This window comes from Myotis davidii, unplaced genomic scaffold (genome assembly GCF_000327345.1).
Source record: "Myotis davidii unplaced genomic scaffold, ASM32734v1 scaffold1, whole genome shotgun sequence".
NCBI lineage: Eukaryota > Metazoa > Chordata > Mammalia > Chiroptera > Vespertilionidae > Myotis > Myotis davidii.
This window is the reverse complement of record NW_006294681.1, coordinates 7754936-7770986: the sequence shown is the minus strand read 5'-3', so window position 1 is coordinate 7770986 and position 16051 is coordinate 7754936. Positions and strand designations below refer to the sequence as shown.

Below are 16051 nucleotides of genomic sequence, written 5' to 3'. Positions count from 1 at the left end.
AAGAGTTTGACAAGATTTATGAATTTAACAATCTTCCAAAGCAGTATGATTTATTTGGTGTTTTATTTGCCTGGTTTATTTACTTGAGCACAGTAAGAGCTGTTGATTAATACATGAAGAATTCCTCAGTGTCTGGTTAATAAAATAGTACTAAATTATACTAAAACTAAGGAAACAACACTTTTCCCCCAGTTTTATTGAGAGATAATTGATATCTGTCACTGTATAAACTTAAGTTGTACAGAACAATGGTTTGACCTACACATATTGTGAAAGGATTACTGCAGTAAGTTTAGTTAACAACTGATGTCTCATCAAGATACAAAAAAGAGAAAAAGAAAAAAGGGAAACAGTTTTCCTCATGATAAGACCTGTTAAGCATTACTCTCGAACAACTTTTATTCATATCATACGGCTGTGGTAACTGTTGTCATCATGTTGTACATTACCACCTTAATACTAATTTATTTCATGACTAGAATTTTGTATCTAGTTGACCACCTTCCTCCAATTTTCCCTCCCCACATCTCACCCCCACATACCTCAGATAAACACAAGTCTGATTCTTTTTCTGAGTTTAAAAGTTTTTTTAAAATATTCTCTATCTGGATATTTTGTATATCTTCTAGGGTTATGATTTTAAATTTTATAAGCCAGAAATTTCTAATTGTCTTTATCAGCATGCCTACAGATATCAAGAACCCATAATTACCCAGTTTATTTCTCCAGATTAAGCCTGGCCTACATATAATTTCAGGAATATCTTTTTTATTTTGAGACCTCCTAGCTTGTCTATGTTCTTGGCCTGGCAGAAAGAGACATTAATTAACTTCCTATAAAACTTCCTTTAAACTCAACAATAAGAAAATGAACAACTTGATTTAAAAATGAGCAAAGTGGGGAGGAGAAAGGGGAGAAGAGGTTGGCGAAGAACTTATATACATATATGCATAGCCCATGGACACAGACAATAGTGCAGTGGAGAGTGGGAGTAGGGTGGAGTGGGCCAATGGAGAGGAGGAAGGGACACCTGTAATACTTTCAACAATAAGGATAAATTTTAAAAAAATAAAAAATAATGGGCAAAAGATCTGAAGAGGTACTTCACTAAAGAAGATGGCAAATAAGTACATGAAAAGATTCTTCGCATTATATATCATCAAGGAATTACAAATTAAAACAATAATGGGATACCACACACCTATTAGAATGACCAAAATCCAGAACACTGGCAACACCAAATGCTATGGAGGATGTGGAGAAGCAGGAATTCTCATTCATTTCTGGTGGGAATGCAAAACGGGAAAGCCACTTTGGAAGATAGTTTGACACTTTCTTACGAAGGTAAACAAGCTTTTAAATCATGCTCTCCAGCAACTGCCCTCTCTAGTATTTAATCAAGTGAGTTAAAAAGCCGTTTCCACATGAAACCTGCACACAAATGCTTATAGCACTTTTACTCATAATTGCCAAAATAAGGAAGCAACCAAGATGCCCTTCAGTAGATGAATGCATAAATAAACTGTTACATCCAGACAATGACATATTATTCAGCAATAAAAAGAAATGAGCTTTCAAGCCATGCAAAGACATCGAGGAAATTTAAGTGCATATTATGAAGTGAAAAAACCAACCTGAAAAGGATATACATGCTATACAATTCCAATTATATGACAATTTGGGAAAAGCAGAAGTATGGAGACAGTAAAAAGATCAGTGATTGCTGGGGGTTAGGGGAAAGTGAAGAGGTGACTTTTAGACAAAACACAGAGGACTTTTTATAATGGTAGATATATGTCAGAATACATACAGAGAATGTACAATACCAAGAGAGTATCCTAATGTAAACTATGGATTTTGTGTGGTAATACTGCATAGGTTCATTGATTGTATACCATCCCAGTGTGGAATGTTGATGGGGATGGGTAGTTCTGGGCATGTGGGGTCAAGGGTCTATGACAACACTGTAAGTCCCACTCGATTTTGCTGTATCTGCTCGAAAAAGGTCAATTTAAACAGTTATACATTAAAAAAAAAAGAAAGGTGTAGAAATGGTGTTTTTCTTCCTCCCCCACTAGGCACAGCATTTGGGAGAGAAGAGCTACCGCCCATTGCAAAGTAATGCAAAAGGAATTTGGCAAACAAAAAGACATAAGGAAAAACAGGTTCTGGTAAACACTCCAATTAAATGATAAATATGGTCTCTTGAAGCAGTATGTTTTCACTGAGGTGGTCTGGTAATTGATTAAAAGACTTAATTCTGAATGTTTTCTTAAATATCAAGCCAATACCCCAAGGTATTTTCAGTTTTCCTCCATTCTCATGCCAGATTATAGAGCATATTTTAAATGGGGGCTGAAGACTGAGTTGCTTGATTTTTTACAGCCACTGAGAAACAGGATTTCTGCAAGGATGAATTACTTTCTGGCTCACTTTTCCCCACAGGCTTAGAGTAATGACTTGCACATAGTAGGGATACAACTAGTGATTTTTTAAAAAATATGTAATACAAATTTATTCTGTGACCTTTCCCTGATTGAAGAATTTTTTAAAATAGAGAAAATACATCAATATTGCACGAAAAAGAAATACCTAGTGATATCCATTTGATGCTAGATACTATTTTTGTTTTCATTTCAAACATCATTTTTGAGAAAGTAACATAAAAATTACAAAAAGTGCTACATACTTCATATGTCCTATGTCTCATCAATTTTAATCCAACTGTCAGTTTTATTCTCAACTATATATGTTAATATTTTCTCCTGTTCTTGAATGGGAAGAGTATTTGTCCATTTTCTGTTTCTTAGCAGTGATGTTTCTCTTTTATCTAATTCTTCAAGAAAATGCTTCATGCTGAGTTTACATAATAATCATGGGTCTAGTTCCAAAAGTGGTGGGCGATTACAGATCTATCTAACTTTGAGAGCCTGAGATATGAGTCCATCCAAGTGCTCAGCTCGTTTTCCATGAGGAGAGTGTGTGGATACCCAATCTGGCAACTTGGGGTGACCGTGGAAGCTCCCTGCTACTTTATTCTGTCTACTGCCAAAACACTGAACTGGCTCTGATGTCCACACAAGCCTTTGCAGCAAGCTGTAGTCCAATTCTGTCAGCTTCAGCCTCCAATGTTCTACTGTATCAAACATATAATCCTGCCATTTATCTACTGTCCCAAGAATTTCAAACTATCTCCAGGAAAAATGGCCCAAATCATTGTAGAAAAAAAAATCAGACCCAAGAAATCTAATAAATGAACCAAGCTAGCCTTTTTTTGCACCATGCCCTAGAAGCACATGTGTTATTTCATGGCCCAGGAGGAAAGAAACGAGATGAATACCAGTAGAGTTACAGTATTTAAAAGCCCAGGGAAGATAAACATATCCATTTGGAAGCATAAAATATTTATATTTGGAGAATCAATCACATGAATAACCCAACTGATCACAGAGATCCCTGGGATAGCTTTACTATAGTCAATTAGATGGTAAACCCCCTCTTTAACAGTCAGGTATCAGGCATCTTTCTCAGTTGGCATATCATTTTTGTTCTTCAATCTGTTATCAGTGTGGTGTTCTCTGTGTCCCAACTGTTGCCTATATCTTTTTCTCCCCTACTACAAGCTCAAGTATGGAAGGGATTTTGGCTTGATTACCATTAATAATATCAACACTAAACACAATATCTGTAAATAATAGATACTCAGTAAATATAATGAAGAAAAAAATGCGTGAGTAAGCACAATTGTTTCTTTCTTTTTTAAAAATATATTTTTTATTGATTTCAGAGAGGAAGGGGAAGGAGAGATAGATATCAATGATGAGAGAGAATCATTGACTGGCTGCCTCCTGCACACCCCATCCTGGGGATCGAGCCTGCAATCTGAGCATATGCCCTTGGCCGGAATTGAACCTGGGACCCTTCAGTCCGCAGGCTGACGCTCTATCCACTGAGCAGAACCAGCGAGGGCCACAACTGTTTCTTGAACATCCATTAGAGCACTTTGGTGTTATCAATAAGCCTTGAACTAGAAATAAAACACTTAGGTTCAAGGCCCAATTCTATCCACTTTCATTATCTATCCTTCCATAAATCTGGAAAGCTCTGAGACTCAATTTTCCTATCTGAACAATGATCAGAAATCAATCTGACCTGCCATTCCAAGACTTGAGAAACTCTATCAAGATAATGTAAATGAAGGCACTCTGAGTTTTAACCTGCTATATAAATACATGACCAGCCATGGCATGTCACCCTGACATTGATCAGAGAAATGATTTGTAAAGTGAGCGGAGAGTGTAAGACGTTGGAGAATGTTTAATTTACCAGAATTCTCAGGGGACTATGACACATAGTTGGAAGAAACATTTGATAAACTACTGGTGAGTAAGACCCTTACCACTTCTACCCCAAGAGACATGCTCCCCTTTCAAATGATGCTCAGTGGAAATCTTCTCTAAGAAGGTCTCTGCTTAATTGAAGACCTTTTGAATACAGAGTGGGACAGAAGTATAAAACCAGAGATGCAGTGCTTGAGGCACAACACATGAGTTATTTCCAACAACTTTTCCTGGAAATTAATCAAGGGACAGAATTTTATTTCATTAAATTAAAAATTTGAGATGATGCCTGCCTACCAATGACACCAAATTAAAAGCCTGGCTGAGATGTAGAAGTATTATAATCCAGCCTCATGTATAATTATGTCAGAACCATATTGGACTTTATCGGGCCTAAAAAAAAATCTGGCCTATGTTCCACAAAGTCAGAATACATTAATGTAGGTGGGACCAAGATCAATCTCTTTAGCCAAAAAAATTAATCTCACGTAGCAATGTGGGGGCAAACCTGGAGCCAGAATGAGTATTCCAGCTCATGTTGTACCAAATGTCTGATAAGAGATTGCATTTTAAGTATTAATTCAAAGGCATTGAACAGCTCAGTCATTTGCATCACGTTTTTCCATTTCCTCTCTCCAAATGGATGGCCTACAATCAAACGAGGCAGATGAAAACTGGTAACAGCTTGCTAATGGATGTCAGAATCTTAGCTCATTTTATTCAAGGGTTCCTTCATTTGTTCTTTAATTCATCAAACGTGTATTAGATGCCTGTACAGTCCAAGCATCTGGAGTTTCATAGGGAATTATAGTAAATACAAACAAACATTGTGTGTATGTGTGATCTGAAATGTTTACTAGTTGTGGTATGAGAGAAGAAACATACCATTAAAATGAAACATTTGGCTCTTGGGCTAATTTCCAAAAGAGGTTTTTTGTGTTTTGTTTTTAAAGTCCATTTTCTGTGTTCCCTCATCATGACTGTGTTAAGTCAAGTATACTAGTATAAAGCCACCAGAGATTTGACTGCAGTATTTCATTTCTCATTACAAATTAAGTAGAATACTGACGTTCAAATTTTGCCTATACTTATCTTGATACTTTTCCAAGATTACCTGAAAACTTTAAAAACAGTTTGAAATAGACACTTCTGTACATTAATTCATCCAGCAAATACTTACCAATGCTTATTAGGCATAGTGAATAATCACTGGGCAGTTAAGACATTACAGATAAGACTGCACCAGAATAACCCATTATTTGAAAATAAGCAGTAACTAAATAACAGTGCAATGGTATCAATTCATTCAAGGTACAGAGGATGCACAGAGGTACATGGTGGAAAGTGTGGTTAATTGGACTTGAGTATTCAGAGAAAGGTTTCTGGAGAATGTTAAGCTTAAATTGCATTTTGAAGGAAGATTAGGAGCTGACGGTAGGGATGGGCACATCAGAATGAAAGGTCAGCATGCACCAAGGCATGGAAACCTACAACAAAATGTGTGCTCTGGGAAAAATGACCAATTCAGGATTGCTGAAGCAAAAATTGGTAAGGGATATTTATAAGTTGTTTTATTTATTTATTTACTTAATTTCTTATTTTTTTAAAATTTCTTTATATAACTTGTTTTAGATACCAGTAATTTGAGTACAACAAATCCATCTTCCTGTGATTTACTAGTTGAAATTCACATGACTTTTACATTCTGTCACTTTCAAACTATGTTACCTTTGTGATCATATAGTTATGATATGGTTAAAAAAAACAATATCCTTGAAAAAGAAATGGCCAGCTGAATTAGGAATTGACTACATGACTGCAAAGGTAATATTGGAAGGCCACTTGGAAATACTGCTTCATGGCCATAGCAAGTTTTCTCCAAGAGTTTTGTTCCTCCTTACCATTTCTCTCCCACATGATTCTTATTTTCCAATAAGCTTTTCCATTTATTCTTCTGCCCTTCCCTCCCCTTTCTTCTTCTCCTCTTCCTCTTTCTCCTTCTCCTCCTTCTTCATGAAGGACCCTTACATCTAGGACTACATATCAAATCTGGGCTTTCATCTGTCCCACTGGTTTCAAATCTATGTTTTCCAGAACAGATTCTCCCTCCAGTGCCTCAGAAGGAACCAATCCGGATTTCGACTGCCTGATTTCTCGGCTTCTTGCCTCCGGAACTGTGAAACAATAAACTCTTGCTTTCAGCCACCCAGACTCTGATGTTTTGTTATGGCAGCCACAGAAAAGTGATACACACTCGCAGAGTTCACAGATGAGGAAGCCATTATGAACTGTGCTGGCTGTCAGGCACATGGCTGGGAGCAGGTGACAGTTGAATTGGGTGCTCAGGGGTAATTTGGAGTTGTCCTGAGGGAAAAGGGAGGATGTATATTCACTGCAGAGAAGAAAGCAGGAGCAAAGGGCAGGCTTTGGAAAGGTTTTCTGGTGTTGGAGCAATGCCAAGTAGCCCTGGATAGGTCCAGCCTGAAACATGGGGCGCTTTGGGCAAAGACTGTTGCAACGCCCTTTTGCAACTAGTAAGTTTACTTAAAACAAGGAAAACTTCAAGTTTTGGAATCACTGTGTATTGTGTGTGTGTGTGTGTGTTTAAGTATCTATCTATCCCCCAGATGGTTTTTCTTTCTTTCTTTTAATTTCTTTTTAATTATGGCAGTTATTCTCCAAACATGTTTTTGTTTATCTCAAACTAAGTATACAGTTTCAACATATGGAGCATATTTTGTTTTACTTCAGTTTATCTTAAGAAATCAGTTTTCCTAACTCTTGTTGGCAGTGGACCCAAATGATTCCTCACTTTTTATTTCCCTCTTTATTTTCTCCTCTTCCTTCTTTTCTTTCAGTTATGGCTCATCTCTTATCTCTTATCTTTATCTCCCCTTCTGCTTTTTCTCCCTCCTTTTCTCCTTTCTCCCTCCTTTCTCCACCTCCCCTCCACCACCCCTCCCTCCCTCCCTTCCTTCCTTCCTTCCTTCCTTCCTTCCCCTTCCTTCCATAGTATTATGAACATGGCATTCACGTCTCTTCACAATCTGGGCCCAAACTCTCTTATCAGCCTTGCTTTGTATGATATATTTTCAAACATCAGTACATTTAGCTCCCCTGTTTCTTCTTTCCTAGAGAAAACTTGCTTTCATCTCCTCAGCCACATACCCTTCGAGAGCTAGCTCAAATGTCCCTCCCTTTTAACACGACATGATACCCCTTGGGAGAATTAATAATTTTCTCTACTATTCGCCTAGAGCTTTGTACATTCCCCATATCCTTGCATTATTGTGTTTGGTATTGGTTTTCATGTATGTCTCCTCCACTAGACTGAAGTAAGAAATGGTTTCTCGTGTCCCTGAATCTGCAGTGTCCAATAGAGTGGCTGGCATAGAACGAGCACTCCATAAATTCTCGTGGAAGACACGCCTAAATCAAACAAGATTGCAATCCTCCTATAGGAGTAAAGGAACTTGTTTTGATCAGGAAGGAGACAGTCCCCATCCTGGAGAGAGGGTGTGGTCCAGTCCTCATTAGACCGCAAACCTGCCCTGGCCAGTGTGGCTCAGTTGGTGGAGCATCATCCCCGCACACCCAATAGTCACCAGTTTGATTTCTGGTCAGGGCACTTGCCTGGGTTGTGGACTTGATGCCCAGTAGAGGGCATGAGCTGATTGATGTTTCTCTTATCAATGTTCTTTCTCTACCTCTCCCTTCTTCTCTCTCTCTAAGATCAATAAGAAGATATTTTCTTTAAAAAATTAAAAAAGAAAGCAAACCTGCAGAAAGGTAGGCAAGGCTCCCATGTGGGAATGTGCTACACTTTTCATCAGGACCACTCAACTACTAAGCCATCAGTCACCAGCTTACAGGTTGCTCTTGCCCTCCCTCTTCCCTCTACTTTCCTGTACCAATTTTCACATGAACTACTTTCTAATTTACAAAGCACGCTCTCCTGGCTGGCCTTGCCTCTGTTTGACTTGAAACCACAGAACAGCAGCATTGGTTAGGAAGACTTTGTCAAGGAAATCTCCCCCATGCCCACCACTGGCAACACCCAGGGACTAGAAAAACCATGCTTGTTTTGTCACCAGCATCTGTTCCCATTTTCTGTGTTAGGACTTCCTAGCAGTGGTTCTCAATCTGTGGGTCGCGAACAATGAAAATACATCCTGCATATCAGATATTTACATTACGATTCATAACAATAGCAAAATTACAGTTATGAAGTAGCAACAAAAAGAATTTTATGGTTGGGGGTCACCACAACATGAGGAACTGTATTAAAGGGTCGCGGCATTAGGAAGGTTGAGCACCACTGTAAGGGGATCCTGCTCATGCTCTTCCTCTCTGTTTATCTTCCTCTTATCAATCAGTTGTAAACTCAAAGAAAAATTTCCAGGGAAGTCTTTCTAATCATCCCAATTCCCAACATTTCCTTATGTCCATATGAATAAAACATAGAAGTGTGCTTCCATTTTCCAGAATATTGAGAATCAGTCATTTATTTTTCAGTATGATTATTTTAATATTTGTCACCTGATTAAACTGAGCATTATTTCTATGTTTAGCTTACTGTTATATCTCTAGCACATGTAGAGCATAAAATAACTCAATACTCGAAAATGAAATGAATGACCGCCACCCACCTTCCTTTTCAGCTGAGAAATTTGAAGCTCAAAACAACATGCTGAAGGACATGTTACTAAGAGATTTTGTTACTAAGAGATTTTGTAGTCACAGAGACTTGATTCAGATTTCAGCATAGTCATTTACTCATTAAGAACTTTTGGATTTATATTAATGAAAGATATAAGTCTGTAGGGTTATTTTTTTCAATTTCTTTGTGCAGTTTTGGTATGAGCAGAAGCCTCATAGAATGATTTGGAATGTGTTCTTTCTTCAAATTTCTTGAAGAACTTTTGCAGGATTGTGTTTTCTTATTCTGTAAGGCTATTATTTAGACGTATACTAATTACTTTCCAATATTTGAGGATTTTTCAAGTATCTTTTAAATATTGATTTCTAATTTAATTTCATTGTGATGAAAAAACACTTTTTATTACTTGAATTTTTCTTTCTTTTTCCTTTTTTTGCCAGAATATAGTCTAACTTGGTAAATTTTCAGTGTGCATATTAAAAGAAATTTATTGTTGTGTTGTTGGGTAGAATTGTCTAAAAATGCCAATGAAGTTGCCTTTTTACCACTAATTTTAAACATTGATTCTGATGGGCTATAGTCCTTTTTATGTATGTTGCATTTGGTGTTCATTGACTTGTTAGATTGTGGAGTTATTGTTTTCAGCAAATTTTGAATATTCAGCTATGATTATTTCTTTGAAAAATATTTCTTGCTCTCCTCTCTTCTTTAAGGATTACAATTACTCATATGTTGGGCCTCTTGAAATTGTCCCAAAGGATCTTGAAATCAACCCTTTTTCATTTTTTTTTTTTTAGTCTTTATTTTTCTACAGGTTTCAGTTTGTATAGTTTCTATTGTTATGGTTTCTATTTCACTAATCTCTTTTTCTGCACTGTCTAATATGACATTAACCCCATCGAGTGTATTTTTTTCATTACAGATATTTTAGTTTTAATTGGTAGGAGTTCAATTTGGATATTTTAAAATATTTTTTATGTCTCCATATTATATTGTAAATATTTCTCCTGGCTTCTTGAACATTTGGAATACAGTCATAATGTCTATTTTAATGTCCCTGCCTACCAATTTTATTCCGTATTCATTCTACATCACTGGCAATTGACTGAATTTTCTCCTCAGTATTTATTGTATTTTCCTTTTAAAAACTTAATTTTTTATTGGATTCTACACTTGTGAATTTTATTTTTTGGAGCATTGGCTATTTTTATCTTTCTAAAATATTCTGGAGCTTTGTACTGAGGTGTTGTTAGGTTATGTAGCAACAATCCGTTTTGTTTGTTTGTTTTTTTGTTTGACTTTTCCTTTTAAGGCTTGTTTGGCTGGAAACAACAGTCTTTAATATAAATTTTCTCCACTATTGAGGCATAACCACTATGAGTATACTACCCAATGCCCATACCGTATTACAAGGTTTTCCCAACTGACTGGTGAAAGCAGGCACTATTAATGGTGCTATGCGAGCTCTGGGTATTGTTCCCCCTAATTCTTCCAGTGGCTTTTGTTGTTGTTTTTGTTTTTCCCTCAGTCTTGGGTACTTCTCTTATATGTATGTGCTAATCAGTATTCAGCTGAGTCCTCGAAGGGAATTCTTTACAGATCTCTGATGTTTTTGTCAGTCTCTCTCCTCCGGTTCTCTGCTCTATAAACTCTTGCTGTCTGATCTTTCCTGAACTTCTTACTTCATCTCCTCAATGCAGGGAGATATAGGGTTCTGCATGGGCTCCCCTTCCTGCACTACAGTCTGGAAACTTTCTCCAGGCAGTAATTCCAGACAATCAAAATTTCCCATCTTTCAGTTATACTCTTTTATTACGTTATGTCTAATATATTGATAACTTTACTTTTTCATATTTTAACCAGTTAACTATCATGCGTCCAAAATGGAAACCATCCTCACACGCCACTCTGTTTTGAATTTAATTTAAAAAAACCAATTTGCAATGAATATTTTAAATATATTACTCCCAATTCGGGTGTTCTTGAATATTTTCAGCTGAAAATTCTCACGAAAAATGGTTTTAAAGTTGGTCAGGGCTGCCACTTAGGGAAAACATTTTTTTTTTTTTATAGATGTGCGTGGCCTGGGGGGAAGGTCCTTCGCTTGTGTCTACAGGCACTATGGTGTACAATGGGTTAACCGGCTTTCTTTCTTTTTTTTCCTTGTGTTAGGATAAATTATGTCCCTTTTACTCCATCTGGCAAGAAGTGGAGGTCATAAACCAGATCAGGTTTTTAGTTCCCAGTCTATCTTTTACTTACTTTTGAAAGTCAGTAAGTGAGCTAGATGTTTTATTGGTCCAAATAAAGGTTAAATATCTACTTTAATTTTTAAACTTTGTTTGTGGTTTTCAAATCACAAAGTTTTAAAATTAAAGTAGATGTGTAATATTAATGTGAGTGGTTGGAACCAATTGGAAGGCAAATAATAATACTTCCTCTGTAATGATGAGTATATTTTATACTTTTATCTTTTCTTTAGAAAGTTCACCCACCTAGGAAAAATCATTTGAAAACAGAAAAAAATTGTGTACACAAATGGTTTCATTTGAAGTTAAATTTTAAATTTATAGTCATCTTGGAACATCAGAGGAGCCTACATTGACAAGTAAGGCCAATAGCAAACTCTTTTTGCTGACTGAATCAAGAGTTATATTTTCATAATTACTTCTCTTTTGAGCATTTATAATTATCAAACATAAAAATAATTATAAAAAGAAACCTGAAAGGTTTTGAATACAGAGAAATAGATCATGTTACTGTACTGCTTAAATCATCCTGATATTTCCTATTGAACTTTGAATTCAAATTTTCATATGAATCATATGATGCACCCTATTATTTATCTTAAAATTTGAAATCTGCATGACTTTCAAGACCCTGCATTATCTAGTTGCTGCTACCTACCCAACCTCATATCTTATCCTTCTTCCCTTGACCTTGTGTTTCTTATACACACAAAGTTATCTTCCACAGCAGAGCCTTCACAATTCTTTCCAGGATTATTACATAACTAGTTGCTTCTCAACATTCATGTTCTATTCAATTTTACTTCTTTGGGAAGTCTTTTTTGACCATGCTAATTATGCTTACTCAATATGGTAATCAGAATTCTAAGAAGACCCACAATTACCCATATTCTTGTATAATTGTATAATGTAATTCTTGTATAATGTGACTATATTGGTATTTCACTGTCATAATTATGCTAATTATCATCTTTACATGTTATTTGGCACAAGGAAGTATGCAGATTGAGGGAAGGTCCCTAATAAATTGACTCTAAATTGATCCAAAGGGCAATTATCTTGGGTGGCCCTGACCTAATCAGGAGAGCCCTTTGAAAGCAGAGATATTCTTCTGTGTATGTGGAAGATCATTTTATGAGAATGTCTATGGAGGAGGTCACATGACAGGGACCTGAGGAAGGTAAGGCCTGAGGATGCCGAGATTACTTTTGACCAATAGCCAACAAGGAAACAAGGATCCTGGTCCTACAATGGCAAGGAACTGAATGAGCTTTGAAGAGGACCCTGAGCTCTGAATGAAACTGTAACCAGTTAACATTCTGATTTTAACATGATAAACTGTGAGCCGGTGGCCCAGGTAACTCATGTCCAGACTCCTGACTTACGAAAAGTGTAAATCAAATTGAAAAACTGTGCTGCTTCAAATTGAGAAATTTCTGAAAAGCTGTAATGCAGAAATTTTAAAAATAAGTATATCCAAAGCCACCCTCTAATACATTGCATTATTTTATTTTCTTCATGGCTTAAAAGCCTTTTAAATTACCGTATATATGTCTTATTAATTTCATTATTTATCCCTAGAATATACGTTTTTCCAGTAAAGCAACTCTGGTTGTCATTCTGCCAGGTTAATTCTGGCCATTCTGGCTGTTTGAGAGGTCTGATTGGAAAGAATGATAAATCTGTTTCTATTAAAAAAAGGAGGAGGTAATATATACTGTGTAATATTAAAATTTTATCACTGGGACAAAATAATCTTTCTTTGGTATTCTCCAATTTTCAAAATCATTAAATATGGGGAAAGACTAACAATCCTTCAAAATAAGAGAAACACCCGGCCCAAACTTCACATACATCAGAGGCATGCAGCTCTGTTGTTTTTCAGATAATAGTTGTTTATGGAAGCCATGCAACATTTCAGCACAGAATTTTATTTTATATAGTAAATATGATTTCCTATCCTCTGTAGTTACTGTGACCACAAGCAGTGATGGTGCTAAAACATTCCTCCCTTCTGTGTTTCATGCCCTAAGTGGCCCTCATACTCAGAACTTCCAGCAAAGCTGTTATGTGAATTCTTGCTATTATCCCGAAAAAGTTATCAGCACTGGCCTGGGCCAAAGAAGAGGAAAGGAGAGTTACATTGTTGTCTTTTGTCCTGCTATGGCAAGAATTGAACTGTGGGACATTCTTCTTTACTTGTACTAAATTAGCAAGCAAAACATAATACTGGTCACTGTTTTTAAATCATCATACTTTCAGGTAATATATTCTCTTGGGTAAAAATTCTTCAAGTCTAGTCCAGTATGGTGGCTACCAGCAACTATAAACTTGTATTATATGCAACATCACTTTCAAATCCTAGGTCTTCAAAATGTTATAAAATTATATTAGATAAAAGCATTCTGCCTTCAGCTGGCCAATCTGTTTGGTCAAAGTCCTAAATCCCAAACTTTCCATTTAAACCAGTTTTAATAGCATCTGAATCCATTCAAAGATTCTAAGCATGGCAGACAGCTTCAGACATATGTGTAGAAGTTTTATTATCTTTTGCATATAAGTTAAGGGATTCTAGAAATCACCCCTTCAAAATAAATATATCTCCCACTTATATTCATTGACGCCTAAAATTTTACTGATGACAAAATGATGGGGGTAATATGCCAATTCTATGACATATTTGCATTTTGTTCCCTGAAACAGAAATCCAATTTAACCTAATAGAAGCAAAGCATATTGGAAAGGGAACAGCCAGGTAGTTTAAATCTTATCTCCATCTCTTGTTATAACAATCATGAAGACTTCTGGGCCAGAGTTTTGTTAAAATACTCAATTGTTAAAACAAACAAACAAAATCAGACCTACCTTACTAGACTATCATAAATATACCAGATAATATAAAACAAAGACTTGACTATTAGTAGCTATTATTATATGCAGTGGGCTTGTTTTATGGCTTCCAGGATAAAATTAAGAATCAAATTTACAAAAATAGGAAGAGACAAAACTTACTTCACTCTAAAGAAAAATACATCATGTGGGGTAGATCAGGGCCACACTTTTATTCTTTCATTATTCAAGCACTTGTAAATACTATGACATTGCAATTTATAATACGAAATATTATGTTTGATCTTCACTCCCCTTTCTATCACAGAGCTCCTAAAACCCTTAGAATTTCCTAAGTGATTAGCCACCAATAAAGGTATCTTCATAGTCTTAACAAACCCCTTTCAACTGCACCTGAGTTTTTGTTAATGAGGTGACTTTTGGAAAGCACCTAAGGATGGGGGCTGGTTGCCAAGAGAACCAACATTGTGATTAGAGGGTTGGAACTTCCAGTCCCACTCCTAGGGAGGGGAGAGGGGCTGGAGATGGAATCAAAACCCAATGGCCAATGATGTAATCTAGCATGTCTATGTAATGAAGCCTCCATGAAATCCCAAAAGGGCAGGGTTCAGAGAGCTTCTGGGTTGGTGAACATGTGGAGATGCCAGGGAAGTGGCATGTCCAGAACAGCATGGAAGCTCCTGGATCATTTCCCATAGCTTGCCCATGTATCTCTCCCATATGGCTGCTCCTGAGCTACATTGTTTTAGAATGAATTGGCAATCTAGTAAGTAAATGTATTGTTGTTTTTTTGAGTTATGTGAGCAGCTCTAGCATATTAATGGAACTCAAAGAGGTGGTCATGGAAACATCTGGTTTATAATTAGTTGATCAAAATATAGGTGACAACCTGGGTTTGTGACTTGCTCCTCAAGAGTGTATGGGGGGGATAGTCTAATAAGACTAAACCATTAACTGTGGAATCTGATGCCATTGCTCAGTAGACAGTGTCAGAATTGAATTGACACAGCTGGTGTCTGAGAATTGCTTGTTGGAAGTGTAGGGGGAACCACTCTCACACACACGCACACACACGCATACACACACACAAATTGGGTCTCAGAATGCCAAAATAATTTGCCAAAATAATTGAAGACAATAAGAGAAAGGCACCCTGGTGAAGTATCCCATTAGAAGATTAGTTAAAGTGGCTTGGAAAAGTATACATGAGATTATAAGAATTATACTTATAATAAGCCTTTAATAAAGTAGTTAAGTAGATAAATAGCAGAATAAAATATAATTTTTAAAACATGTCATGGGGCATGAGATTTGGAGTTATAACCTTGAATTAAGAGACTCATTTTTCTATTGATATCATGTTAGCTATGTTATGCTACATCTATTTTGCTCATCTGTGTGACCTTAGACAATTCCTGTCATATACTATGAATACATTATCTCCCCTGTAAAATGGAAATATTGTCCTAACTCATGTAATTATTGATAGGAAAAAAAAGAAGATAGCATATATGAAGGTGCTTTATAAATGACTCAGCGATCTGCCTTTCTCTAATTGTCTTCACTTATTTTTTTTTAATATATTTTATTGATTTTTTACAGAGAGGAAGGGAGAGAGATAGAGAGTCAGAAACATCGATGAGAGAGAAACATCGATCAGCTGCCTCCTGCACACCCCCCACTGGGGATGTGCCCGCAACCCAGGTACATTTCCTTAACTGGAATCGAACCCCGGACCCTTCAGTCCGCAGGCCGACGCTCTATCCACTGAGCCAAACCGGTTTCGGCATGTCTTCACTTATTTTTGCAAATTCTTTTGGCAGTCTGAGACCCAATTCTGATTTGTGTGTGAGAGTGGTTTCCCCCACACTTCCAACAAGCAATTCACAGTCCTTGAATTGAATTGGTAACTGTCTGATTCAAGTATCTTCTTTCCACTAAATCTACTAAAT

At 36.6% G+C, this 16051-nt stretch overlaps 1 pseudogene; it reads right to left on the bottom strand.

Annotated features, from left to right (window-relative positions):
• Window positions 1-2699: 2699 nt before the first annotated feature.
• On the bottom strand, window positions 2700-10792 carry LOC102774210 (annotated as a pseudogene).
• Window positions 10793-16051: the final 5259 nt, after the last annotated feature.